Below are 13,731 nucleotides of genomic sequence, written 5' to 3' on the forward strand. Positions count from 1 at the left end.
AATTGTATCTGCACAAGCATCTCGATGCCACATACAACACTAGATAGCACGTATGTGTAGAACTATTTAATTATAGAATGTGAGAATCATGGAAACCGCTGAACATATCAACTTCCGATTCCATTAGGACTGGTCTGATTCCGAGATTCCGATGTTACGTCACAATAGCCATATTTGATTTGCGTAGTACAAACTCGGAATCGGATCGCGCGCTAATAGAATCGGAAATAAGCATAAAGCATGAACTGCGTCATCCGTATAGAAAAGAGATTGACAAAAATGACAAGGATAAGATGCGAAGACGGCTACTCTCTGTCCCTTTCTATTCAACGCTGATACTGACTTTCTGAGCTTAAAGAAAAATTTTAAGCCAACTTACTTATAAAATGATATTGAGGTTTTTTATTTTCTCGTCACTTGTATACCGAACACGTATACACCATTATATAAGTGTTTTGTATTAATTTTTTTTATTTATATTAATTATAAATGTCCAAACATAGACGGCATTAAATATAAATGACAACCGTAATACGTCACTATCAACCGAGGAGGAACCAATCACAATCTTAAAAAGAGAGAGATTGACCGTTTTATGCTCCCTCTCTCTTATTTTTGCCGACCACTATATTTATCATACGCGCAGTTTATGCTTTATGTCAATGGAAGTGAGCTATCTTTATAATTTACAGTGCGCGATTAGGTTAATTACATCAAGCACAGCGAGTGTTGAAAAAAACAAAATCAATTCACTGTCGAAATTAATCTTTCGATTGCTAGGATGAAAACTATATTACAGTACAATATTACGGTCATAAGAATCACCTTTATTTCATTATATTCGAATTACATTCTAAATTATTGAGAATAAATATCGTCTGCAAGGTGTGTAAATAAATAATTGTAGTGCCGAGAAAAGTGTATCGGGTTCGACTATCGTATTGAGCAAAGTGTTAGATATAGATGAAAACATGTATAATATATTCGTCGGTGCGAATGTGGGATAGTTTTGTCGAAAGTGAACTCCGCGCGACTGTAGCTCTATATATTAATAAAAGTAAGTATTAATAAAATTATAGCAAGAAATTCAGTCATCGAGAATAAATATTGTCCGCAATAAATAAGCGTGTAGCATCGAGAGTGCTGAGAAAGATATCGAATAAAATGTCATATTATCCAAAATATAGTATATTGCATCGATAATGCGATAAATCTGTCATGTGAATTCCACGCAACAGTAGTAACTTAAAATATTATTAAATAAATAAATGTTCAATATGTATATACATAGGCCATCATTTTTTAATAGAAATTCTTTGCTTTGTTTTTTATAGATACAAATTATTTTCTGCTTTAAATTTTACCGTAATATGTATAATCATTGTATTCATGATTATTTAAAAAATAAAACAATAATTTTTTCAAACAGATTTATTTTTGCGCCTCAAAATACAACAAAATGTGTAAGTTTAAAAAATTATGATCTCTTTATATTTAAAATATTTATTAAATATTTTATACGCATTATATGTTACGAAGATATAAAATAAATCATTAACAAATGAAAAAATAAATAAGCAATTAATTTTGTAAATAAATAAGTAATAAATAAACCATGAATTGCTTTATATCTCACAGTTGCTTCGTTGACACTCGACACCTTCTCGAGTCTGCGCCTCCTCTCTTGTTCATCCTTTGCTGAGTCTTCATAGCACTCACATGACATTTACTCGTGAAAACACGTTAATTATGCGCACACTAATCAACAAGATACGACAAACGTGATATTTTATACGGCACTCCCGATCTCACGCGACGTGCATGTACATACATATAATGCGACAAGAGAACAACTCGAAAATTACGCGAAAAATTTTATGCATTGTTTGCCACAGCTATTTCTATTGCTAATGAATCTTATACACTTTTAGAGCAATCGTATTATATTTTACATTAAAATATAAGTGATTAAATATATAATTTAACGAACATATAGTTAGCTTTGCCAACTAATCGCACGCGCGACTTTTAATCAAATAAATTTCACAAAATACGCTTTTTGACAAATTACGACAATGTACTAATGTCAAATTTATGTGATGTTCGATTGATAAATATTAAAACACAAATTAATAATGACAATATTTAATTAAATGTGACGCAATTCTGCTCAATCAAAATCAGTCTATTTTATTCTCATAATACTCTGTTAATGATCGAAAAACTTGAGAATGACAACCTCTCATCTTGATGCTGTGCGATATTCGAGTTGAGAATTAATGACTTTTTGTTTGAAAAGATGAAATTAAAATTTAATATTGTGCGATACATTCCAAGTACATAACTCTCGAGAAATAAATGTATTGTTAATAAGCTGTTGATTTATCACAGATTTCCGATTTGATTATTTGATTCCGGTGAGATGTCATTATTTCGTTTCTTTTGATCCAAAAATAAATTAACGAAAAAATATATGAATCATATTTAAACTTAAGCATTAAAAAATAATTTTAATTCTAAATATAAAATAATAATAATTGTAATCTTTTATCTACACGCTTACAAATCTTTAATCACGGAAATTGATCAATCGCGTGAGTTTCCTACTATTAATAATCATAAAGAATAATCGGATTCTAGTACTTATCACGATCGCATCTAAAAGAACAATGATACATAAAGCGATTTGCTACAACCTTTTCGTTTTTTCCCTTCCCATCTTTCTCTTTTTCTGACAATGAGTCTTGCCATGTGAATATCAAGGACTCGAGATATAATATCTGAAACATTATATAAATAGAATTGAATTAAAAGTTTAAGTGTATATATATATATATATATATATATATATATATATACATATATATATATTGCAAAAGTAATATGATTTTTAATAAATGTAAGGAAAATTAAAATGATTTTTAATGCCTTTTTTGAAACAATGTCTTTTTTTTAAATATTTATACTTGATAATTTTCTTGTTTAATGACAGACAATTTTTAGATGTATGATATATTCTCTACAAAATACAAAAAATAATTTAACTTTTTATTATTTTAAATTTATCCCTAAAATGTTTATTATACAATAATTTATAAGTGTTGTGTTTATCTTTTATTTTTTGCGGAGAGTATTTATGTCCAGAAGTTTTTGTCGACTAAAAAAAATATTAATTACAAATATTGCAAGTAACTTTGCAATATTTTAATTCTCCGTATAATTTTCAATTCTATTTATTTGATGCTCAAGACATTATAAATTTAAGAAATATGTATATCTCTTAATTTTAACGATTTTTTGTAACTATTATACATCTCATATCTTCTTTATTATCGCACAATATGTAGCGTTTGCTGCTTGTAGCACGCTATTGTTTACATTCCGTGACCTTGTTACTTATGCACTTTATTAGGCTTGAACAAGAAAGTTGCAGCACAAGCTGCTTCTATGTCATGTTATCTTTCAAAATATGATCATGACAAGTAGTAAGGAGATCTGATCAGTCCTTACAATTATTACAATTGGCTATTAATTTACGCGATTAATTTCCATTTTAACATTTCGTGTCGTGCATGATAGGAAATTTTCAATTATTATTTTTTACTCTACTTAACATATTTAGGATAATAATGATTATTATTTCTTTAATGCTTGAGTTCAATTATATGTATCTTGCATCTCGCTTTAAATTTGTTGAATTTAAATATAATTTATGTATATCTATTTTTTAATTGAGAAAACACGGTATATTACATAAATTCTCATAATTTAAGTAACATAGAGCCATACTATACGCTATTTATTTTGTGAAACTTATATAATTGCAAAATTTTTCTTAATTTATATTTTTTTAATGTATTAAATCTTTTAATTAATGTGTCTTTATTTCGTTAACTCGATTCAAATAGTACCGCACGGTATCAAAATGAGATTGTCAACATTATTTTTTGATCGTTTTAACAAAGTATCCACGTGTTCAGGATGTATTAACTCCGATCGAGCAATGTGTTTGAATTAACAAGTACAGTTATTAATTTCGTATTTTAATATTTCCGTTATTAATTTCGTATTTTAATATTTGTCAATCGCTTACCGTGAATTCGGTGTTTGTATATTGTTGTAATTTATCAAAATACGTATTTTGCGAGATTCATTCGATTGATATCTACTGTACAAACAGTCAGCCAGCCATAAAATATATTTTCGGTTATTTTATTCCGCATATATATTTGCCTTTAATTTTAACTCATATATTCATATTTACGCTATAATACAAGACAGCAATCGTTTTAAAATAAAAGCGTATTAAAAACAGAACTTCATCAAAAACAGAAGTAACATTGCTGTAGCGAGTAACGCGTGAATTTTGATTGACCTAACGAATCATAGTTTCATGTTGCTCTGCTATCGCAATACAATAAAATGCCATATTTTAATAATTAATGTGAGCATAATAAATCATGTTTTCGTGTATCAGTGTGAACGTTCTGAAAAAGCAAAAATAAGAGAGCAAAAGGAGGTCTCGGAAAATGTCATGTGGCGGCGGAGCAACCGTGAGGTGAGCAATTTATAATTTATTTAATTTAGTATTTGTAATTTATTATATTCGTAAGATTATTCGTACTTTATCTCTGCAGTAATAATTTATTTTATAATTTTCGTATAATACGAACATAGCAATTTTGATGTAATACACATATAATATGCATAAAAATATTCTACATTTTATTTTAAAATACTAAAAAGATGTTTAATCAAATGTTTGTAATTATATATATATATATATATAATTACATATATATATATATATAATTATGTGTATATATATATATACAAATAATTTTATTGCATAAATATATTTATAATAATTTAGATTATATGTATCGTGAATATTTTAAATTATTTTAATAATTTTAAATTTTAATTGAGATATCTTCCTATTTTATAGATAAATATGTATTGCAATTCCGCCGTTGCGCATCGTATCAGTGAGTGATTTTTAAATTTTTATTGTATTTTAAGGAAATGAAATCTATAATAATGAGATTTATATAATAACAGCAATAGAAGCTTCTAAATTATTTATAAATTTTTATATTTTTATAAATTGCTTCTGTTTTGATATATTATATAATTGCATCTTTTGTTTTGATATATCTAATTCTAAATTGATATATCTAATCTTTATTATTTATTTCTTCAATTAATTATCCAATTAATTATATTAAAAAAAAAATAAAAATTAATAAAAGTGTTATAGATAAGTATATTTTATACATCTATCGCATCGAAATAATTTACCAAAAGTCGAAAGAACTCCATATATTTCGAAATATTCAAAATATTTATGCGCACATGTACATACATACACATGTATACCTGTATAAAAATATGTGTATACACAGTTAAAAATGTCTGGCGATCCTCCTTGCGTTTTTCTATCAAGAAATATAAAAATTATGATACCTTTAAAGATTTATAATAAAAAAATATATTATTATAAAAATATATATTCCGCAAAATTTAAAGGCTTGAAAAGGTTCCATTTAGCTTTAAAAATATTCACGTGCTTTTAAATGCTTTTAAACACTGAAAAATTTGTTTCGGAATTATATGTGTGGTATATATGTATTGATAAATATAGGGGAGAAAATAATACTTTCGCGTAATACCACTTCTGATGAATATATACGAAAAAGCTAGAGGCAAAATGGATTGCTGGTAAATTGTAAAGTGAAACAAGTAAGTAAGTAAACAGTCGTCACTGACGTTTCAATTTCAGTAGGCACAAAAATCTCGGAAAAATCGCGGAATTGAAAAATTGAGAGATAAAAGCAATATCTAATACATATTTCAATTTCTGAAGAAAACTAACCGCAGGTTATTTTAGTAATATTCAAATGATTCATTGTAAAGTTTATGTGTTTTCTGCTCAAATCTCATTATATTATACCGATCTTATCTGTCAGAAATTTTATCATAAATCTTTTGTCATAAAGCTGAAAAAATGTTGGCATGAAGTGTGTTACGTTATTGTCATCTCTAGAGTGATTTCTCTTTGTTTCGCTTTATTTATATGTGTATGTACATACATTCATTTAAACTTTATATTATTTTCTCCACAAATTATTCACAAAATTTATATATTAGCATTTTAGAAAATATATGATTCAACTCTAACTCTCATCAATACTTTATAAAAAATAAATATATAAAACAGATATTAATGTTAATATGGAAATATATATTTATTATCAATAATTTGATAAAAAATTAAAAATTAGAATGAAAAATATTTCAGAAAGACGTATAAAAAACAAAACATTTTATTCTTTTTCTTCTCTTTTGCTCTTCTTTTTCTTTCTCTTCCTTTGATTAATCTTTTGAGTTAAAGTTTTTCATTAAGCAACGATGAACTATATTGACTAAATTGGTAAATTGAATAAATTGAACATTTTATAGATTATTTTATACACACACACACACATATATATATATATATATATATATATATTTCCAACTATAATTATATATACGATGATTGAGCCACAATATAACAAGACATAATGTCAACTTTACTTTTAAATTCCCTCTGGTTTCATCCATCTTGATTCTCAAGAGATATATCTAATTGTAAACCACAAACTAGTTCTTAAACCACAAATGCAACTCTTTTTGTTTCATACGCGATAATACTGTATCGTATCTTTATTTCCTTTTTTGTCTGTTAAAAGCAAGTAGTATCGTGATTTCAATATAATATTCTAGAGATATAAGTACTAGTTTAATGTCAAAATAGTCGTTTGTACCTTTCTATAAATATGAAAAAACAATAATATAATTATGTACTAATCTTTTTTTCTCTCTAACATCTTGAAAAGAATTTAATACATTTTTTAAATAAAATAATATAATAATAAAAAAATAAAATAAAAAGAATTAATTTTATTTTTTGGTTTTGTGTATCCGGGACAGCGCGTACGCAGATCCCGACTACCAAAAATTGTGCGCTCGACATACCCACATTAGGAGTATTCGCAAGGGTCAGCCTCACCGTAGTGCAATGGCAAGGCCTCGCCCAGGAGGAACCGCCTTTGTGATCACGGTATCCTCCGCGCCAAGTAAGTTATAGAGAAGTGCCCTCAGGATACGGTTTTAATTACCTTCGTGATCGTTTTTTACATACGGAAAACGTTTTAATGATCGACACCTCCTAGCGGCCGCGAAACGATACATTTATCGCAGTGGGATAAACAAAAAAAGCTGCATAGCAACGATTCAGTCGTCAACGATGTTTTATGAAAATGACTGTTATAGATATAAAGTTACATCGAAAAAAGGATGTAATATCCATTTATCAAATTTAAGATGCTGATAGGAGTATTAAAATATATTCTAATGAATTTACATATTTATCACAATTAATATTTTCATGTATATTATATGTATATCACAGAGAAAGATATCATAGAAAATCGATTGATTTCTAATATAAATATATTATAGAAAGAGAGAAAGAGAGTCTAATTAATTTCGTTAGTCCAAAGGCTCTTCTCTTTTTTTACAATAGTTTTTTTAAATTAAATATAATAATAATTCTTTTTAAATTTATTAATAATATTGCAAATAATATAATTTTATCGACATTGTTTAATTTATATGTGCTCGATATTTACATGACAATACTGATATCTGAAAAATTCTTTACAATCTTTTTGAACAAATTTACGTTTGCGATGACATATTGACATATGACATATACAGACATAAATTATTACAGCGTTTCTCTTTCAAAGTTCTCTGAAAGAAAAATTTTTTTCTAAAAAATAATATTTCTGTTGCAGTTTTTAATTTTTTCGGACTTTTATAATGTGGACAAAATAAACGATAAACGATTTATTCTCAATGTTCACGTTATGCATTTTAACATATAACGAATTCTTCATAAAATATACATATATTGAGCGCTCGTGAGTCAGATCATTTTATAGTTAGTTTTATATATTGTATAATTGAGGTAAATAAATAAATAACCAGATAAATAAATGAAATTAAAAGCTGCGACGCAGAACGATACAACGAGGAGAAAATAAAAATATAACGTATTTGATGTGCTATAAATACCTACAAGAGCTACCATACTTTTTATATCAACTAGAGTTTATTTATGTCCTATCTCAAGTACGACGAACATGGAGAGTGAGATTCTTCTCTCTTTTGTGCACCGTATTTTATATAAGTTTGTTTTTATTCTAACAAAAGCGGAATGAAAGAGATATTTTTGAGTTGGCCCTCGCGTTAATAAAACGTATATATAGATTATTATTTACGATCAATTGTTTAAAAAGTTTTGTGTGCAATAATCCAATCATATAGTAACATTGATTGCTTTAAATAATATATAGCGTATTATTTATGATGATATTCCTATTAACGTAAGAAAATCAACATTTCTGTGCGCATGCACATATCATTTAGAACTCTAATGATTTTCTCGTATTTTAAAAATGTGGACAAAAATGAATTCGACCATAAAGCTGCTGATATACAATCAATGATATATAACTGCTTAAGGCTGATTCTCCGATAGACCGAGACAATATGATCGAGTTCTCTCGAGAAAGCTTCTCCAATTTTCATTCGAGGCGGAAGCCTCGTTTGTAGTTTCAACCATTGCAATTTCGTTCAGGAGTCTGGATTGGATTTCCTCGACCTTTGTGTAAAGAAATGTTCATCGAAAAATGACAAGAAAAAGATTTGAAAAAAGAAAATATTTTTTTAAATGTATCGCTTACAATGCAATGCTATTTCTTTATTAAAGTAAATTTTATTTTCCGTTGAAATTAAAAAAAAATATATATATATTTAAATTTAAATAATTCATAAAATATGACTATAATAAGGAAATTTTTTAAAAATTTAAATATCTTAATATAAATTAATATATTTAATCTTTGCATTGATCTAGGGAGCTTATTTTTTTAATTTGATATTATAAACACAAATGTCAATTTCAAAATCGCGAAAATGAGGTCATCTAACGGAAATCATGTCCGTTGAATTAATTCAAAGTTATTTATCAGTCGATCGCGCGATTATTTTACAAAAAGGAAAATGGGAGATAATTTTGCGATAATCTGCGGCTCGCGTGCACTCAACGAAAGTAACGAAACATAAATATACTCGTTGAATATAGAGCAATTTCGTGCACGACCTTGAGATACGTTATAATGGATCTGCTTAGATATTCGAGTCGAAGGTGACGAGGTGTCTCCATTATGTTCAGTTTTGCCTCGCGGTGAGCATCTTTACTGTGTAACAGACAGAGTGCATTTGCGTAATAGCGAACAGAGAGCCAACAAGGTCAGTTCACTGAATACATTTGCGCTATTCGTAAAATTACCTATATCCATTTTAGAGAGGACGGATGTAAAATAATTCACAAGAGATACGCAAAATATATATTATATATTAAAAAAATATGTATACACATTTATACGTTTATTTCAAATCTCTTTTCAAATTGTTTAAACACACAACACTCTCTTTCTGATATATAGAATATAGAAAAAATATATATATATATATATATATATATACATAATAAAAAATATATAAAATAAAAAAAATTTTTAATAGTATTCAGTTTATTAATTGTATGTATTAATTAATATTAATATATTACAGTACATATTTCCAAGGAAAAATATATAACGATTTCTTAAAAATATGAAATAACACCGCGAATTTAACTGTAATTATTTATTTAATTATCTCTTTTTTTGCATTATAAAATATGTGTGACAAGAAACGTGTTTTATTGCATCCATTATATGCACCTATTTTATTTGATTTCATTCCTCGTGTCATAAATTCGCATTGTGAGTTATGAAGTACAGCATCTCTATTGGATCGCACACAATGTATGTATGTATACATGCGCTTATGTGTATAAATCTGTGGTACTAAATCTCACTTCATCGTATTATCAAATCGATATTGCGGATTAAAAGCTCGATTCGCATTTCCATTTTCGAGTCTGCTTGTGATCAGAGAGAGGAATAGTATTTTATATATATAATATTCCAATGCATTTTAAATGCATATATTCGGTGCACATTTGCATTCGCTTCATTCGCAAGAGAATTTTTCAATTTGAATTTTAGTATATTCAGTTTATATTTTTTCTTATTTTGTATATTTTCTCAGGATTTAATAATTATAAATCACTTTCTGAATTTGTGTGTATGTGTGTGTGCATGTATTTGTGAATGTATGTACAATGTTAGTAATTTTTAACATTAATAAATATTTTTTCTAGTCTCTCTCTTTTTTTCTGTATTTTTATCATTTTATTTTCTATTCAAATTTCTCTCATACCTCGTTGTATTTAGGATCAATACATTGCGTCACGAACGTTATTCTTTATATAAACTTTTTACGAAATGTGTTTATCACGAATGCAAATTGTGTCGTCTTATCGCAGAGTACATACAATGAGTCTCAGTCGATTCGATCTCGATTCGCAGAACACATAGTAATATATATAAGCCGCTTTAACATAGATATATTGAAATATAGAAAAAAAGCTGCACATCTTCTCATTATCAAGCGTTCCACGCATTTGTAAAGTTTCGAAAGAAAGCATTCATAATTGGAATAAAATAAATTAATAAATTAACAATTCATCTTACGTACTCTAATAGCCCACACAAGATATTGATTTATCGACAATGATGAAATGTTCGTGGCTAATTCAAGAAGTGGAAAGGGGCAGACACTACAGTTACCTGTGTATAGTTCGGTTACCGTCACGCTCTTACGACGGCAATATGAGAACAGTTTTCATTACGTAAACACACGTGAGCGAAATGACGTATAGAATTGATGTATATACATATACAGAGAAGCCCGCATTATTTTTCACAAAACTCGGATGACAAAGGGTGCACCATATATTCTTCTACCGCGTGAAAACGAAGCCGGTCAAAATTCGCGACAAGCATTGTTGATCATGACGCGCAATGCGTGTCCGACATGTAGAGTTTAATGTCGGAAGCACGCGACACATTTTCACACTAACCCCGCGCCGCAATACCATATGTCAAACAATTATTTTATTTATTATTTTGCAGAACTATAGTTAAAAAAGTAATCGGGAAGTATTTTGCGGCAAAGCTATTATAATATCATGAGGTGTATAATTAAAATTTGATTTAACTTTAACGTCTTCACAGTATTTTGAAGGGAAGAGTTAACGGGTTTCGAGAATCGATGCATTGAAACTCCGATACTACTTGATTGTATGTCGCCTGCAATTCAACGCGCCGCCGGATACGAGTATCTTTTGACACCGTATAATATGTATATACACACACACACACACACACACACCTATATATATATATATATAGGAAGCACGTATATCGCGTAAATAAATGTCACGTGTAAACGGATACATATATAGCGCATCGTGTTGCGTCGCGGTCAACATGGCTTTGAAATTATCACACAGCAAAATGTACAACATACCTATCGCACCGATGCACTGTTTTGAAGAGACGAGGTCGGTACAAAGAGTACTATTGCATCCCATTCTCCATTTATCATATCGGTACTTCAAACCAGATAAATAACCAACTATATATGTGGTCCGCGCAAAAAATCTGTTAACTCAGCTAAAACTAATTGCTGGTCAAGTTCTTTCCGTTGAGTAAACGAAATGTTGAAACAATTACCGCTATCAACAATGGAAACTCAAAGCGAAAGGAAAGTTTGGAATATTCACCGTATTTAATTTGTAATAGCTAATTCAAATATAGAAATCTACTTCTGGAAGGAGTTATTTATATTTGCAAAAATATCACCGAAAAAAATGTTATAATTACATATATTACGTAAAAAATTCTTTTCTCTCTTTTTTTATATCTTCCTCCTCTTCATTAAGATTGTATAACTGATACCAAGATTGTATAATGATCTTCCCGTAAATTAAACTGCTGTACAGAGTTAAAGCCGCAACTAAATATTTCCTCAGCTTTCTCTCTAAGGATTATATATATATATCGTCAAGAAAGAAGAGACAGAGAGAGATCTTAATACATCTTTTTAAAACAGTATCAGCGACGCAAAACGTGACATTGCGTTAAGATAACGAACCGATAACGAAATAAATGCAGAAGATATAAACGATAAGACGTTCCACATGCAAGAGAAATCAATTTTATAATTACGCAACGCACACATATATTTTTCCCGAATACTACAAATATGTACAAAAATATTTTTTAGACAAGAATCATATTGCATTTAAAGAAATATCTAATTTTTTCGATAATCATTTGAAACAAATAATTTAATCGATTAAAATTGTAATTGTTAGTTACGTAATTTTGCGACGGTTATCGTTGTTTATTCAATTGACGTAATTAAAAAAAAAAAAATTTTGGCTATTACCACATATAATGACATACATGCTAACAATAGTTGTCAAAGTCCACAATTATTGAATAACTAAAGCGTCTTCGATCATTGGCCGACGATATTTGGGCTTTGATTACCGGTAAAAGGGAGTGGCCAGAAGTAAATATAAACTTGAGATGTAAGGAAGGGCTCCAGCCAAGCGTATAGTGATATCATACGGAACATCGCAAAGTGACGCCAACCATCACTTGCTATCATGCTCTGTTTCATTTAAAAATTTCCTTTCATTCTCTGTCGAGATACTTCTATTCCGCCCGCGCTTTAGCTCGTCGGTAAAAGTCACGTCCATTGAATGTCAGGCCGATAATCAGGCGGAACAACTGGTGAATACAAACATCGACAGATGTAAAAGTATCATAAGCTTTTGGCTAAAATAACTTTATCCAAAATAACTTTACAAAAACAACGTTTGAAATATTAACAAAGTTGACAGTTTTTTATTTTACATACACGCTCTTTTATTAAATTAATCTTGCAATTCAATCATAATACGGTTTCTTGTAAGAGAATCGCTGTAATTAAAGTTTAAAAATAACATTTATATGTGAGAAATAAAATATATTATTATTTAATATTTACTTTAATTATTAAGCAATACTTAAATAAATATTAACTTATTATTAAATAATATATACTTTTTTAGTTTTCTAACATTCGTACCTCTTGGATTCATAGAGTACTATCAGTACAAATGTAAAGAAAATATTACAAAAGGCGATAAATACTTTAATCTAGATATATCTGTTAAAACAAATATGATTAGCAGTTTCGGCAATTTAATTCTGCAGTTTAATTTTGCGAACTCGCAGCTTCGTTTCTTTGAAAGAGCGACGTGCACCGCCGAACCCTTCGAGAGCTTCACGCTCTTTGGCTCTCGCCTAGGACAACGAACCAATTGTTCATGGGGTAACGAACGTTTGCTTCGTTATGGAACATAATTGTGCCGGTTGCCACGTGCCGGAACGTGCCTTTAACTGCACTGAGAACGCTGACACGCTGTTAATCCGTATGCAGAAGCGCGCGTTACGATAATCGATATCGCTGAAGAAAAAACTCGGGCTTTGCTTTGGAAACTTGCGTAAGCCGCAATTCGACAAAATATTCGATAATTTTTATTATATTTCTGGATATAAAAATGTACGTAACACAATAAATTCGCGTATTAAAATAATCAAATCTTCTTTCACATGCAATTCTCCAGGTCTCTAAAAAGAAATTATAATTATTGCATAAATAAATATATATGGA

The 13,731-nt window shown here is 28.8% G+C and overlaps 1 protein-coding gene and 1 non-coding gene across 4 annotated transcripts in view; both read right to left on the bottom strand.

Annotated features, from left to right (window-relative positions):
- Numb (NUMB endocytic adaptor protein) overlaps positions 1–13,731 on the bottom strand; it is a 69,438-nt gene that overhangs the window by 49,897 nt on the left and 5,810 nt on the right. Inside the window, exon 1 of one of the 3 annotated variants that reach the window (XM_072888966.1) lies at positions 1,637–2,056. The exons of the other annotated variants lie outside the window; for them this stretch is intronic. The gene's annotated coding sequence lies outside the window, so the exon portion shown is untranslated. Of the gene's footprint in view, positions 1–1,636; positions 2,057–13,731 lie in introns of those variants that run through there. 3 annotated transcript variants of the gene reach the window in all.
- LOC140664332 (U1 spliceosomal RNA) lies at positions 6,966–7,129 on the bottom strand. The gene has a single exon (XR_012046431.1). It is a non-coding gene; the product is annotated as a U1 spliceosomal RNA (small nuclear RNA).

This window comes from Anoplolepis gracilipes, chromosome 3, assembly GCF_047496725.1.
Source record: "Anoplolepis gracilipes chromosome 3, ASM4749672v1, whole genome shotgun sequence".
In the NCBI taxonomy this organism is placed as follows: domain Eukaryota; kingdom Metazoa; phylum Arthropoda; class Insecta; order Hymenoptera; family Formicidae; genus Anoplolepis; species Anoplolepis gracilipes.